This window comes from Cebidichthys violaceus, unplaced genomic scaffold (assembly GCF_023349555.1).
Source record: "Cebidichthys violaceus isolate CVI_PGR_0920_01 unplaced genomic scaffold, fCebVio1.0.p SCAF_1, whole genome shotgun sequence".
Classification (NCBI taxonomy): Eukaryota; Metazoa; Chordata; class Actinopteri; order Perciformes; family Stichaeidae; genus Cebidichthys; species Cebidichthys violaceus.
In genome coordinates this window covers 5,022,894-5,038,946 of record NW_027176262.1, presented here as the reverse complement: position 1 = coordinate 5,038,946, position 16,053 = coordinate 5,022,894, and the positions used below count along the sequence as shown (strand labels likewise).

Here is a 16,053-nt window from a genome sequence, read left to right as displayed (position 1 = left end):
GTACTCTTGTTGTGTTTTCCCAGCCTTTTGTTAAAGTATAAGGTATATTATTTTGTATATTTTGCGTTATAGGGTCTAACAAAAAAAAAAAACCTGAAACAAGCATTTGAGTTGCTTTTGAAAGTGTGAGTGGTCAGGGACTTTACAGTGAGATGAGCCTCACACATACATGTATTTTACACACAAAAGTACATGTTATATGTATCATCTTAACAGTTAGGTGATGAGAATAATACCAGGTATTCATTTCTCCAAAGCCCTGCGCTTTCTCGGCCCTCCATTCATCGAGTCGCCGCGTGCAGCTCACACATGCTCACCATAAAACATGGTGTCCAGTCCTGCTTGTCTTAAGGGTCATCTTTTGTGAAGCATGAAAGTTTTAATTGGTTGACCAACGCACTCGTAATACCAGTGTCTGTCATTAACCAATGAGTCAAGGTCTGCAGAAGCTTCGGTAGTTACTCCCTAAATTGGGCTGATGGTCGTCCATGCTCGTACTGTAATTTGCTTTGTCACTAACTACAGTTAAAGGTGCTTTCCTCTCTGGCCATCTGTTAATGCAAGGAACCCTGCTACACAGCCCATGACTAGAAAAAGCTTTTCGTAGCAGTGATTGCTAAGCGGTAAGTACCCAACTTGTCAGATCCCATTGCTGGGGTTTGATTTGAGCAGCATTGACCCTGATTGCAGTGGTGGGCGAAGCGGCTCCATGCAGCGGAAGAGGACACCGCTCTGTACTCAGCCAAAAGCGCAGCTTGGTCTCTTTCGCTGGCTCTTTGAATATGAGCGTGTCAACACAGCCACTGCACACGGCTGCATATGCCCCTCTGGCACGATTCCTCCCCGACTGAATCGATTCAAGCTCTGTTTATCTCATTAGCTTGTAGCGTGTAATCAATCACACAAGGGCATTTGTTTCGGGCCTCCAACCCACAGCGTATTAAAACCCAACTCCCATCCTCAGTGTGAACATTGTTCTGTCTACAGTTATCTTTAGCGATGACGCTACACTGAGCTGCATGTAACTGAGCGCAGCCTCTTGGCACTCGTTCAAATGATCCTGTTTCGATGATGTGATGTGGTATCCATGCAGGCAAAGGACAAAAGACATGCATGAAACATGTGCGCACACACACACACACACACACACACACACACACACACACACACACACGTTCTATAGGGTACACCAGTAAACCGCTGTATTCAAATTGAAAAGGTTATCATATGGTGTGCATTCAATTATCTATGGGATTGAAAAAACATAAGTGTGTGTGTGTGTGTGTGTGTGTGTGTGTGTGTGTGTGTGTGTGATTTAAAGGTACAGACAGGAACAATCAGGCTGCTCTGTTGTGCACCTACAGTATATAATAATTGTTAACGATCAAAGGACATTTAGTAGTTCATTTGACATGCTGCTAACATTTAAACTAACATGCTTAAGTTAAGTACAACATGTGTAGTTCTCAATCCTTGTTGTAATCATTGTAACTAATATGATACTAGCACTAACAATACTAATACCAGTACTACTACTACTACTAATAATAATAATAATAATAACAAATAAATTGTATGCCCATATACCGTGATATTTTCAGGGATGATTATGGTACCGTGAAAATTTCACGCCGCAAGGTATCTCATACTCAAATCTGCTCACTGCTCTTAGAAAAGTAATGAATTACTTTAACTGTGTTCTCATTGTGTCTGTGTTTGCACTACTACAATGATGTGATTTCACTTCTTCTTTTACGAGTTCGTACCCGTTTCCCCACAAAACTTGATCACTGCATTCAAACAGAAAGCAAGAGGAAAAGAATCACTGCAGTTCAGACTAAAGTCAAATGCACTTGTTCCAGACTCGACTGAAGCTGTTGTGTGTACATATCAGTCATAGCAGGACGACAGATGTGAGCGCACTGGACACCGTCTATCTGTGGCGGGCTGCAGCGGGGGGGGGGGGCCCTCCACCTCAGGCCAAACAGCAAACGCTGCCTTTTGCCTATTTCAGCGAGTCACAACGATCACCATAGAGGACTTTCAGCAAAGCATCGCATGCCCGCGTCACCGGGCTGCACAAACAATTATTACGCTGTCATTCAGTGGAACTACCACTTTATACTCAGCGGCGGCTCGCAGTAGTAATTTACAACAAATGTCTTACTTTTCATCCGTTCCCTCCGTACTTATTAAAGACGAGGCAGACACAAACAAGACAAACACTTGAGTCTCTCATGGGAACAAAACGACTACAATATTGATTCATTCTCGTTGAAATACTCTCAAACTGTACTGGAGTTTTGAGAGGAGACTGCATAATCGGCCCCTCGGTGCAATGTTCTGTTGATCTGTTCAAGGCTAAACTAGACAGAGCCATTCATAAATCACTGCACTCATTGACAATAGCTGGCAATTATGTCATTGTGTTTAGATGGCAAGTTAATGGTCATCCAGCTTCAAGAGGGGAAGTCCGTGCTCATGAGGGGCAACTAAACCCCAGTTTATACAAGCTGCAGCTTGCATCCTATGACTGCACAAGTCATTGCTCGACTTCTGCTCTAATAACTCCCCCATATTCCCAAAAATAATAATATTCATAGCCATCAAATCTGTAGTCAGATGGTACGGACAGGCTCAGTAGATGTTGCCCGAGGGGCATCATGCTGCAGCCCTCAGGACTGCACATGTGAGCCGCATACCGAACCTGCTGGTGAGCATTAGAGGAATGAGGGTGGCCATCTGTCAGTGTTTCCCCATGTTGTGGAATCAAAACATATATATATACACCAATAAACCTTGAATCCATATCATTAAAAGTCCAACTCAATTATAACCTGCCACTCTTCTTCGGTACGCAGAGACATCACTTATGAAACGATTATGAATAATAAGCATGCACCGTTTAAGCTCTTCTTTTTTTTGTATTTATATTTTACAGCTTGTTCACGGTAATTAATTCTTATAGCCAAGAAGCTCAACAACTTAATGCAGGTCATCCGGCTTGCTGCTCATAGCCCTTAATTAAAGTCCAAAGCAGAAAGGCGATACATATGCCCGGTAGGTCACCTTGCTCTTTAAAACTTTTGGATTTCTGTGAGGAAATTAGTTTGATTTCTGACGGCCACGTTAGACAGGATTCCCCTCCTCGGGTGCTGGAGGGATCGAGAGGAAAGATTTCACGTCAACAGAAAGTCCAAGAAAATCGGACTACCGGTTTGAACCCACATTTTAATGGCGTGTTATGCGACAACTTCTCACCATTCACGAGGGACACGGGGAGACTTTGCCTTCATTACCCGTGTGCCAGCGTTATTCAGAGATGCAACACTGTGAGTGAGAGGTAATTGGCACTTACTGCACATGAAATGCCACGCGAGCGATGGCAAGAACAAGAACAACAGGCTATAGCTAAGGCCTGTCATCTGTGGCTTCTCAGCGTGACGCGTGACACTGTTTGGCAGCTCAGAGCTGCAGAAACGCTGACTTCTTCTACCTCTCAAGCACCTCGAAGTGTTCAAACTTCCACACAATCAACTTCGCTAATTTCTGGCCGTGACAGAAGTTGGATGTTTGGAAATAATAAACCTAAAATAATAAAAGTGGAATAAAAATAAATTCCCTCTCCCTGCAGTGACACCCTTCAGTCTGTGTTTATTCTAACTTGAGCTTTTCTGCTGTGTTGGTATTGTTGGTCTGGAAATGTAAATATACCGCACAAGAAAACAGAACCATCAATATTTAATCTAGAGTAATTCCCTGCTGCAAATGAGTGTTTATCCTCCTCACTCAGTCAAAACAGTCACAACTGCTGCCTACATTACCTCCAGTTCCCCCGAATGGCAAAGACCAGACAGCCCTCTCTGTGCCAATCCTATTTCATACTGTGTAACAAGGATGATTGCACCGTGGCAAAAAATGAGTTCAGCACATTCAACATCGATGGATAAAAAATAAATAAAAATACAAATAAAAAAAACGGTCACGGTTTTAATAGTGTGTTCATGGGGTAGATTAGTAAATCAGATTGGTCTCAGACCCAGAAAATCATTTAGAAAATGGAAGCCATAATGCACTAACCCTGGCATTTCTTCCTCTTTTTTGCACTCATCAGCTGTTTGCAGAGGTCCAGAGCGGCAGCTTATACAACACTGCTAGACTGAGCTGTGGGGGTGGAAGGTGTGCAGTTGTATTTGGATCAGTTAGCTACTACAAATTGCTTAACATCCAAAGGCACGCCATCAATTCATTACAACTTAAAATCATGTCAGGACGTGGAAAAGGGATGCAAATGGAAAAGATCATTTTGGTCGCACCCATGTATGCTTGTGCCGGGAATTTGCACTGAGATTGTGCCAACACCCATTTTGATGAAATTAGAGCCTTTCATATGTAACCACAGATGGATATCAGAAGTGGACGTAGTTGTCGTGACGTCACCCAGTTTGTGGATTGCTATTTTCATGTCTCGACTTTGGCGTTTTGGTCGGCCCGATTTTCTGATTACAGCGGTCGCCATCTTGTTTTTTTTTTGTAACCAGTGAACAGAAGTGACGGCGTATACGGCTCCTCTTCATGATCCATTTTACTCGAAATGGGACCATAATTTACTAAATGAACATCATGCTGTCACGAAGAAGACTTGAAACTAGTGATTGAGACCATGAACTCATGTTTACAATGTTTTTCTTAGGAAATGAATCAAGGGAGTCACAGACTTCCATACAATCTGACATCTTTTAGCAATTGGCTTCACTTTTCAGACCCGGTGGTTGCCGCCTGTATGAAACACAATGACAGACAGGAACACTCCCTCATCCTCCCCCTGTGAAACGGGGTGTAAGTCACGGATGCGATCTATTACCTCACCTGTTCCTCTTCTAAACGTACTGGGTTAGAAGCAAATACGGTGGACCCCGTTTCAAAATCGTCAAACTCAACTTCGAAATAACAAGCCGTCACTCGAGCATTCCCATCCAGCCTAGAGACACAACTCATGTCTGAATAAACAAAGGCCCTATGTGTTCGTAACAACAGAATCCTCTTATGACAGAAATTAATCTGTTGATGAATTCTTACACCTTGGTAGCATGATTAGCACTCACAATTGATTCCCAATACACATCAAGACCCTGCTTATTAACGAGCAAGGTGTCTTTTTGTAGATTGCATCCACATTTGCATAATACTCTATACAGGAGGTCTGTGCTGCTGTGACTGTGAAATATCAAAAGTTGACACCTTCCATATAGAAAATGTCTGAACAGTATTTTAGGCCATATATCCATCAACGCCAGCAGACACAGTATGTGGAGCCTTACAGAAGATGAAGAGGTGAGTGTGACCAAAGATGACAAGAAAGATGACATGTTGTTTCTGAACACACTGCAGCCTTATTTTGCATTACAGAGTAAAAAGTAGAGCAATGTTCACCCTGATGCTACAGTGTGTAATCAATCAAATGTCTGGTGATCAAAGACAGCTCTTGATTCAAGTAGATTTACACTAGAAAAAGTAGAATCATCTTTTTTTTTTTTTTTTTCTGGATTTCAAAGGGTTCAGAAAAGAAGATCAAGATGGATATTTTCACAGTGTCACAACACTTTGTGGGGAGCAAGGTTGACTACAGGCTGGAGAAAGAAACAAATATGATTGTCTGTGTCCCTCTGCTGCTCCTATTAATGTTTTTACTAATACATTTTGTCAATCAGTCTATGGTTTATTGGGTGCGAGAGAGATGTTGATCTATAAATGCCACTCACTTTGTTTATTGTTAGTGTATTACCTCCTGTAACAGGGCAACCTCTTCAGGATACGATCTCTTCATTCAGAGGGTTTCAGCTGTAATTTGGTGATTTTTAAGCTATTGCAGGTCGGTCATCGGCTGTGTTTCCATTCAATTCCTAAGCAAATTTTAGGTGAACTTTTAGAGAGAGAAAAGTCTGGGTCTGAGAAATAAACTTGGCTACAGCGTAGTTTGGTCAGAAGAAGTAGAGGTTGTGAACCTGAAACAAAAAAAAAAAATAGTAGAAAGGTTTTAAGGGATTTGTTTCAATTTGGCAAGATTTAATTGTTCTTTCATGTTTCATGCTGTCTGGAGACAAAGACAAACGTTCACACATAATGGGAACATCCACAGATGATAAGTCACCTGAGTTATATGTTCACCGCGTCAGAATTAATAAAAAAAAAATAACAATTTAAGACGCAAAGGCATTACCATATCCAATTTAAAGCATCAACACTTTTTCGACAAAGGCAAAAACCACCTTAAGCGAGCGTGAAAACCTTTTTTTGGCCAATTAAGGAAGTGATTTGACATTTTTGATTTAGCTTTTCAAAATGCGCGTAAAAATGTGTGAATGAAAACACGGCTACCGAGTCATTTATCAGATTTCACATTCACTGACTGATGTTGTAACCAGGTGATGCTTACACATCTGTACATTGAGCGACACCAGGTAATGGTGATCAGCGACCACTGTTGTCTCTACAAGATTACCGAGATGATCTCCCAGCGTGTCCACACAGGAGGTGATCCTTTCCACAGAGGTGGGGGGACAACACTTAGGTCTCGTTAAAGCTGAGGGATTTACGACAAAGCCGCCAGGATTTTCTCAAGAGGGTAATTGAGAGAGCTTGTTTGTGCCTCAAAACCAGGACTTTTTGTCGTGCCGTGTGTTTGCCATCGCCGCTGCCTAATCTGTGAGTAATTACAGCAGCTATCCCTGGAAGGAGCGGGATGTTAATCAAACGGACAAAAACAAAAAGAGCATAAAATGGACTCGCTGCCAAAATCATTCATTTTTGATGAATAGACTCTACTTCAGTAACTTTAATACATCAATAATGAACTTCAGGTTGAAAAGAACAGCATCTTTTCTGATTCCAGCCTGAACAAATGACTATGTTTAGTGTTAATAATTATTTAGTCTGCTTTTTCCCATTGTGCCAAATACTGCAGCTTGGTCAGTGCAGACACACGGAGGCACTCTTTAGCCTCTTAGCGTGTAAAATGTAAACACACCGGCGTCATTATTAGACGGTCGGAGCCACTGACGTAGCGTAAGGAGCGGCATAGTCCACACAGGGCTGGTGGGAGGGCGTCATCCTCATTGCGTGGACAGGGTGACAATAAGGAAAGACCTCCATCATTATGTGACATGATCGTCTCCTCAAACACCGACCGATAGGCTCAACGTGTAGTAAACCACAGCTGCACAAGGACAGAGTTGGAGGCTCTGCCTTTTTCGATCTCTTATGCTAGACAACACTCAGAGGAAACATCTGAAGATATAGTGAGAGGGAAAAAAAAGAATTGTTTTCCTCTCTTATTCTTGGTCACTGTGTGTGACCGAATATGGTTTGACAGTGGGGGAAGTTAAGCTGGAGGGCTGGGTCAGAGGCTTTGCTTAGTGTTTGTGCGTTAGTGTAGCCTTTTGTGTGTGTGTGTTTGTGTGTTTCTCAGTGTGTGTACAGTACGCTGTGTGACTGCACATACTATACGCCTCCAGCAGCATCCCTGCTCTGTCTTCTAATCTCCAGCAGGCCTGATGAATGTGAACACGACTGATACCACACTGCCAGCTGTCCCTAATACCTTCTTCTTCTTCTATCACAGCAGCACTGCCCCCAGGGACCATGGGTAACCACAAATGCACATAATGAGATTACCCCCCCCCCCCCAAAAAAAAAAAAAAAAAATTCATTAAGAGAAAGGGATAACTTATTTGAATTGTGGAGCATCACTGATTAAACCAATAAACAGCATTACAAGCCTAAGCAGCAAATCCCTGTGAAACAGAAATTACTCCGTTCATTTTATTGACCCTCACACCAACTTGCTCAGCAGATGGATGAGCAGTCATTTACTAACATGTTACAGGAGGGATCTGAAATAAGAAAACCTGCTCTGCTTAGCTGTTCTAGTACAACAACAAACATATTAACTTTGGTTTGACAATGATAAGTGAAGCAGGGGTCTGCTTAATGAGCTGAACTGAAACAGCATCAACAGAAGAACAATTGAACCAAAGGGTTTCTATTCTTGGCATGAGCAAAGAATGTCACATTGAAAGGACGCCCTGTTTTTTGTTTTTTTTTATTAACCTAGTTTTCCATTGAATGAATTATAATCTCCAACTCAAACTTTTTCAGGAGTACCTCACACTGTTTGACAAAGACACATTTATCAGCGTCACAAGCCATTCAAAATAGCTTCCTCTGGGAGACACTGCCTCTGGGACACGTCAACAAACAAATTCCAACATCTCACACATATAACGGAGGAATAACCAAAACGGCTCAGCATTCAGTCAGCACAATGTCGGAAAAAATAGCAAACACAAATATATTGAAATCCAGCTTTTATCACACTTGGAGCACTCCATTCCTTTGATTTTAAGGCGCTTGATTGTGACTCGTATTGCTTCACTACTTCCAGGGCAGCGTCCCATCCCTCCTCCTCTAATCCTCGGTTTTCAAGCCCGATTAAGTGAGTGGTGATGTCCTACATAGTGATTATCTTTGGCAACCTTTGCTGAAATCGGCGAAACAAGTCCGGATGAATTCAACAGCTACAGCAGTTTGGAGGAATTGAACATCTAATTATTCTGTGCTGCTGGTCACTCTGCTCTGATGTACCGCGGGCAAAACAACTGCTGTCCCTGGAAGGAGAAAAGCTGCTGGAGAGAAGGCAGAGGGCCTCTGCCAGCATAAGTCTGTGGAGCACAGTTGATTCTAATTCCTCTGCAGGACATTAATGAGCCGGGATCGTGGCCGTCTTAATGGGCAGCCAGACAGATTTTAAGTGCCCCATGGAGTGTAATCCACAGAGGTACGGCAGCATTGCTGCAAGGCCCAACAGATTGATCTTGGTTTTATTTTGCTATAACTTTGCTTCTAAGCTGTTCATTAAAAAGGGCATGTGTTTTAAGCCCTTGCCTTTGGGACCACCATGGGCCATATTGAAACCATGCCATCACATATTTTTTTAGACAATTTAGACTTCATCTTTTGGAACTGTTAAACCAAACGGAAGTATATTATTGAGCAAACGCCATTGTTACAAGTCACCTTTACTTATTAATATAGATCTTGCTTCCCTCTAATTTGGATTCTTACCATCTGAACAAAATCAAATAACAAGTGAAGAAACAGTTTATCATGAACATCCAGGCCTTGCAAAGGAATTTGCAGGCAGTGGTGGAAGATAACTCTTAACTTCACAAAAGTACTTAGCACTTCAAGGGCCAATTATTTTTGCTTTTCCTTTTTTAAAACAAAGTTTTTTCTTTTACAATCTACTGATAGAAGCAAGTTCTCTTTGTTACTACTTTAGACTGCATTGTCTGCATTCTGATGCAGAGGCAAATAACGTTTGCATACAAAAGGGCATGTAATAGGTGGAAATATTGTTTAATAATCCTTTTTGGAAATTGTGTTGTTTTTTTTAGGGCAGCACAATATGAGGAAATATGCAATAACATTGTTGAATATCACAATACCAATATGCAACACCCGATAAAAGAACAGATAATGTACTCAGATCTGTCTTTCTGCTGCTTTCAGTAGACCGCTAACAAAAACAAACTGCTTGTTCATTTAAAAAAAATGAAAGGAAATTAATTCCAACAAATCGTTATCAGACAAATTGAACACAAAAAGCATCAGTTAAAAAAAAAAAATAATGATTTTAAAGTGGTTTTCTACTGCTAGTCAAGTAATTAATAAAATCCTTGAGTGCAATATCGCCTGTGCTTATATTGATGCGTTTATCTACACTGGATTAAGCACTTTGTATGCAGCATCCTGATCCTTTAGGCTTGAGTCAGCCAATCTGCACTTGATCATGCATTAGTAAGTATCATTGCTTGCTGATGTAAGAGTGGTACTTTAAAATGCTGGTATTTTTCAAGGTAACATTTTTTTTTTTAAAAAGGGTATTTTGTGTAGTTTTGCAGCAGGAACTGTGTAACATAATGCAAACTATAGTTTATACCACTTATATCCTAGACTCATATGCATTGATGTAGCCTCAAAAAGGTCAGGCTGCTGTGACGTCACTCTGGGAAACAGTCACAGTGGTTAATATTCATGATCATAAAGGTTTTATTAGTTCCCCCCCAGTAATCACTGCACCTGTTTCAGTGTGCTTTTCCAATGCCAACTGTATATTTACGACAGCACGGCGCGAGAGCCATTGTAGCTGCATGAGATTGCGTGAACTCAAGTTCTACGTGTGCACCCTTATGTACCGAAGCACAAACTGCACACTAGCACTGTGGGTTGTTGCTATATAGAGTATCTATTGTATGCGATAAAGGTGATGTTTTATTCTCATTTCAGCTGCTTCGCCCCTTTATTGCCGCAGGGTGGACAGCTCCGTGACCGAAGCAGCTACCTTCAAAGAGAAACCCAGGGCACACACATCAAACACAAATGAATTTCGCCCAGTGGAGTGGGGTTCAAAAACCTGCATCTGTGAGCTCTGAGTGTAGGCAGACATGCTCTACATGCACCCACACGCTGCCCTCTGTTTCTAAACCTCGGCAAGCCTTGTCAATTGCTTTCAAAAACATTTGTGAAAGGTCTAATCCCTCCGTCTTGTTGGGCGTCAAGCACATTATTACACTGTGCAACGGCGTGTGAAATGCTGCTGAGCTATCGGTGATGAACACGTGTCCCCCACATAAGGACACGCAACGCATGCATTTTTATAAGACGATGAAAACCAGTTTGCTTGTATTGTAAAATGATTACGACATGCATTGTACAGTGTGCAACTTGTTTACTCTACATGAGGAAAAAGGGTCCAATTTGGTGCCACGTTGCAATAAAACAAATTGGTATTTAAAACGTCATAATATGCTGTTAATGCATTAAAGTGTGGCCATGCAGCTTTGTCTTTGAGTTTCAAAGAGTTCCTAATATTTAGTGCTTCACATCTCAAAGCTTATATAGAGTGACAAGCTTCATTATTAAAGAGTTGTGGGTTCTTCCACTTACTTTAATACCCATTCAGCTCTCCAGTTAACAGTTTGACCTTTTTCCGGAGAGTACAGTTCGATCAGGCTTTTTCCGAATTGATTAAAGAGATTAAAAAATTTTTTTTGAAGAAGTAAGATACCAGTGAAGCATTAAAACTAACAACTAGCAATTTTTTTACAAAGTAATTTCCATTTATGAATTATAAAGGTTATAACCCATATATAAAGCATTAATAAAAGATTTGTTATGTTACCCTGCAAAATATGCCTTATTCAATTACATTCTACTTCTAACTGTAAATCATGAATTGCAGTGGCAGAACAGCAGTCACATCACGTGTGTACATATTTACTGGCCACTCAGCACTTTGTGTATTGTATGGCCAAGGTGAGGGGGGGAAACCATGAACACAAGACGAAATGACAAGCCGTCCGCTTCCGTAAATGACATCTGGGTGGTATTTGCTGACATTGCCAGACTGCAGCAGAAATGAAATATGTACATGGTCAGAGAGTGCAGGGCTGCAGGAGCATGCTAACAGCCCTGTGAGGAGCAGCTGGGAACACGCACAGCCATGTGATCGCACTGTACAGGCTGAGGAACGGGCGCCAGGTGTTGCTGCTGTCATGTATGTGGACCGTGAGGAGAAGTTCAGAAACGGGACGAGCAAAAATGGAGCAATCTATCCCACTGTGTGATTCATTGGATTTCCCAGTGTGGCTTATTGATACACAGCCCTGCAGTGACCAGAGGTTTGGGTTCATTCCCCCACATAATGTCACAAATACACATACAAGCACTACAATATGATAATATCTAAATAGCTATCAAATTGTATTCTAATATTAACAAATCCCGCAAAGAATGACGGGAACAATTATTGCCTCAGTTCTTCGGTCTTTTTGGACGCCCCTTTTCTCAGACACAGTGGGTTGGTTATGAAAATGTGATCTTCAGAGACAGCATATTTGCCCGATATGCCTGATGTCATGATGGGTGTCAGCGTGCTGTGACTGGACCAGTCAGAACTTTCAGGGAGAGTCATGTTGATGTTTCCTGACACATGAGTAAGGACCTAGGACAGGAGCCCAGACCTTTGTTCTACTGACACTACTGAACAGCCCTGCTAACTACAAACATTTTAAATTAAGCACCGAACCCTACAATATTGATATTGCCAACGCACATTCACATGACTCCCTGTTGCCAGACTATACTAGAGCAACACTTCCTGCTTTTGCTTCATGCTTATTACTGCCAACATATATGCCCTCATTGCTGGACTGAGGCGGGGTGAAACAACGCACTGTTGTCTCTTCTCTCCTGGAGCAGGGAGTTGCTCGTGCACCTGTGCTGTTCGGCAGAACCACCACTTCGCTGCGTCTGCTCGCAACCAGCCAGGGCTTCCCAGGTAGGTGTCAGAAATGAGACCGTACAGCCCACTTAACTTCGCTTCAAGCTCTCCTTTTCTCAAGCCAATGCCCCTTTTTCGTTCGCTCCTGTGGACAAGTTGTTATTTTCTGACTGGAAGGCAGCGCGCGGCTCCCCAGGGTCACCAGAGAAAGTGCTCTGTCAGGCTTTGCTTTAGAAAACACGCACTGTATTTTGTTCAAACCCTAACTTCCTCCTCCTTTTTTTTTCTTTCTTTTTTTTTGGAGTCTTCATAATATTGTATTTCTTCCGCATGATTTTTAATGCGTACTATGGGATGAAACTCATATTTTACTGTATGAATTCAATTAGCATTTATCATCCAAACTCACTGTATCCAAACTAATTGGACCTCGTGCAGCAGCAAGCAGCTCTGCTGGATAAATGCTCATCATGAGGATTATCAGCAATTCTTTTCATCAGACCGACACTGACTCTTCTGTCCCCCCCCCCCCAACCCCGGCTCACACTGCCTCTCTGTGGCATGCAACATGCATAGATTCCCCCTCTCACTTCCACCGTGCTGCTGCACACAGCGACCCAGGGACAAAGATGGCAATCTCTCTGTCGCCGTTATAAACCTCATCAGCATGGAAACTGTAAAATCTCTATCAAGCTCATGTGCATGCTCTCAAGTGCCTCTCGGATGATTATCTGACCCTGCCGACCAATCAAGCACGTAGAGAAAAAAAAAGAAAAAGGAAGATAAAGTGGGATCGTTATTTACCTCATTCAGATACTTCAGCGTGTGGCTGCTATTCCGAGCGCATGCGGCAGAAGGACTCCCATTCATTCTAGAAATCCCGTTTTTGTCCCCGCTGTGTGTTGTCCCCCCCTTCCTCTTCCTTGTCCCTTGTCGAAAGAGAGGCAGCAGTCAAAGCATCCCTTTCTTTTATTTTGCCGTGCCAGCTGACACCCGCCTTCATGCCTTGGTTGATGGAGATGAAAAAAAAAGGAAAGGAACATAAAGCAAAGAGGGGGGCACAAGCTCCCGGGATTTATTTTCCTCTCTCTCTCTCTCTCTCTCTCTCTCTCTCTCTCTCTCTCTCTCTCTCTCTCTCTCTCTCTCCTCTTCTTGCGCTCACACAAGCCCGAACAGGCGCATGAGGGGGAGACGTCAGAGTGGCAGCGATGTAGCTGTGTGTTTTTTGCTCCGTGGCTCCTCACCTCTTCTTTCTCTTGCTCTGCCTCCCTCCCTTTCCCCGCTCTGCCTCTCTTTGTGCCTCTCTGTCCCTCACTGTGTCTCTGTCTGTCCGCGCGGCTCGTTGGCTCACACAGAAGCAGCCTGCTCTGTCGTGACGGGTGACACGGCTCTACGCGTGCGGAGACATCTGTGAATGTGCTTATGTTTTTTTTTGGGGGGGGGGGGGGGGGGGGGACTAAAGTAGCCTCTTAGCAGAGATTGAGACCACCCTCCCCTCCTCCCTTCCAGAGATGGGCTTTCTAATGGCATGTACCATTAACGCTGGGAGCAGGGTGGGCTGCAGCACTGAAAGGAGAGAGGGGGTGGCGGGGGGACAAAAGGAGAGGGGGAGTCGCTCAGAGGGAGAGGGAGTGGGGAGCAGAAAGAGAGAGAAAGAGAGAGAGAGAGAAGAGAGAGAGAGAGAGATGGGGAAGAGGTGCTGAAGAAGAAGATGTGGCCAAAGACAGAAAAGAGAGAGTCTTGTGATTCCTGTTTATTTCCATTGTGGTATAATAACTAACTATGCATGAGTAAGAGACAAACAGCACAAGCTCTACTCTTCTAGGTCAGTTATATTTCACAGATGCACACATCACCTCCTCGTACAGATCCTTCATCCCCGATCAAGACGTTAAAAGACAACAGCTTGGACATACGCAGAATCACTGCATAAGACAAGCGCATATTGTTGGCTTTGGCAGCGCTGAATTAATTCTAGAAGAGCTGCAATTGTGTCGCAGTTTAAGCATCGCCTCACGCCTGACTGACTGCACAATAGCGCACATGCAGAAACATATTGCGGAAATTGGGTCCAAAGTTTGCACGCACATATGAAAGTCGTTCTGATCTGGACGATAGTAAGGCCCCAGTATATATATAAATATATATATATATATATCTCCAGGGGCTAGTTTCTGGGACTGACAGGGACTACCTCAGTGCCAATTCCACCACATCATTTCCATCCCTCTAAAAAAGTGCCCCATCTAATTTCAAGCGTCACTGAATAAAGAGCCTGTCTGCTCTGGAGGTGAGACAGCGTCTGGTGCGAGGATCAAAAAACCATCACCTCGTCCAGCTCGCCTCCTCTGAGCCCGGACACCAGACCTGGCTCTCCGAGGAGCTCGGCCAGGCCGGAGAAGGAAACACCAGTCCTGGACATTACACTGCGGCCAAACAAGACCTCAAGAGAGCCACACAGAGAAAGACATAATTTACCTGAATGTATCACACGCATGAAAAAAGAACAAAGTCGCACACAGACGTCGCTTCACAATTATGTTTCTAATTTTGTCTGATATATGAAACTTCACAGGCTATGTTTTCATTTTGCCCTTATAGTGGGATGAAAAAAAAAAAAAAAGCAGGCAGCAGCCAAGAGGGAATTGAAATCACTAAGTTGCTGTTAAGAGCGCAGCCACTAATGTGATGGTGGGTGTGTGTGTCTGTAAGCCTGGATAACCTGAAGAAAAGCCATCAGATGATCTCGCGACTGCGTGCTACATTTCTCTGCAAAGTGCCATGCGGTATTTTGAGCTTCAGACGGCTCCCGGACTCTCATGACTTGAGTAGCCGAATCAAAAATCACGAGAGTGTGACAAGGGCGTTCAGCAGAACAATTTACTGGAAAGGATGAGTTCATTATGTGGAGAGAACAAGAAGAAAAAAGGGTCTGTTTGAGGGTTCAGAGTGTTTAGAATCACATTTGATCAGGGTGTTGCATTTGAAAACGATTGTGTATGTTTTCTGTCAGCTGCTCGTGCGTTTGAAGCTAAAATCAGTGCAAAATGGCAGTTCAGTCAGTTGCAATTATTGTTATTATGAAAACTGTAGTAAAGCATCTAAAGAAGATTCGGTTTCGATTTTTACGGCAAAGGACTTCCGTGCATTTCGCTCTTTTCATATTTGACTTCAGCGCATCAAAGTAACACTGTGTTCCTATTTCTTCAGTGAAACTGGTTTTATGAAATAATGTTAGTGTGAAAAAGCATCAACAAAGGAGAGCAACCAACCATCCACACAGCTTGTGAGCTTTAGAGGCGCTGAGAGAAACATTCGGACGGAGCTAAGCTAGCTGCTTCCAGTCTTTGTGCTAAGCTAAGCTAACTGGGCGTGCTGCAGATTTATGTCTACCGCACAGACAGTTCATCTCATCCAAATCTCCGGCTACGTCCGCACTACCACGTGTCCATTTTAAAACGCATGTCTTATGCCACGTTTACACCAGCAGTCCACACTAGTCTGAGGGGTTTCTAGACGCTACCGACGCCGGGTTAGTTTGAAGACTGACGCTTGGTGTCCCGGTTTGACGCTTTGAATAGGGCGATGGACAGACAACGAAGGACTTTCCTTTTCTTAGTAATGCTTATTTTGTTCTGCACAACTGTTGTGAGGTCCGCAAAGAAACTGTAAACGAACAAAAGCATAAATGCTTTCCAGTACGACAGGGA

General features: G+C 43.0%; 1 protein-coding gene across 3 annotated transcripts in view; it reads right to left on the bottom strand.

The window, feature by feature from the left end:
• The window catches only part of LOC137870238 (galactosylgalactosylxylosylprotein 3-beta-glucuronosyltransferase 1), a 72,479-nt gene extending 58,764 nt beyond the window's left edge, over nt 1-13,715 (bottom strand). For all 3 annotated transcript variants that reach the window (XM_068707285.1, XM_068707294.1, XM_068707304.1), the window contains exon 1: nt 13,148-13,715. The gene's annotated coding sequence lies outside the window, so the exon portion shown is untranslated. The remainder of the gene's footprint in view (nt 1-13,147) is intronic.
• Nucleotides 13,716-16,053: the final 2,338 nt, after the last annotated feature.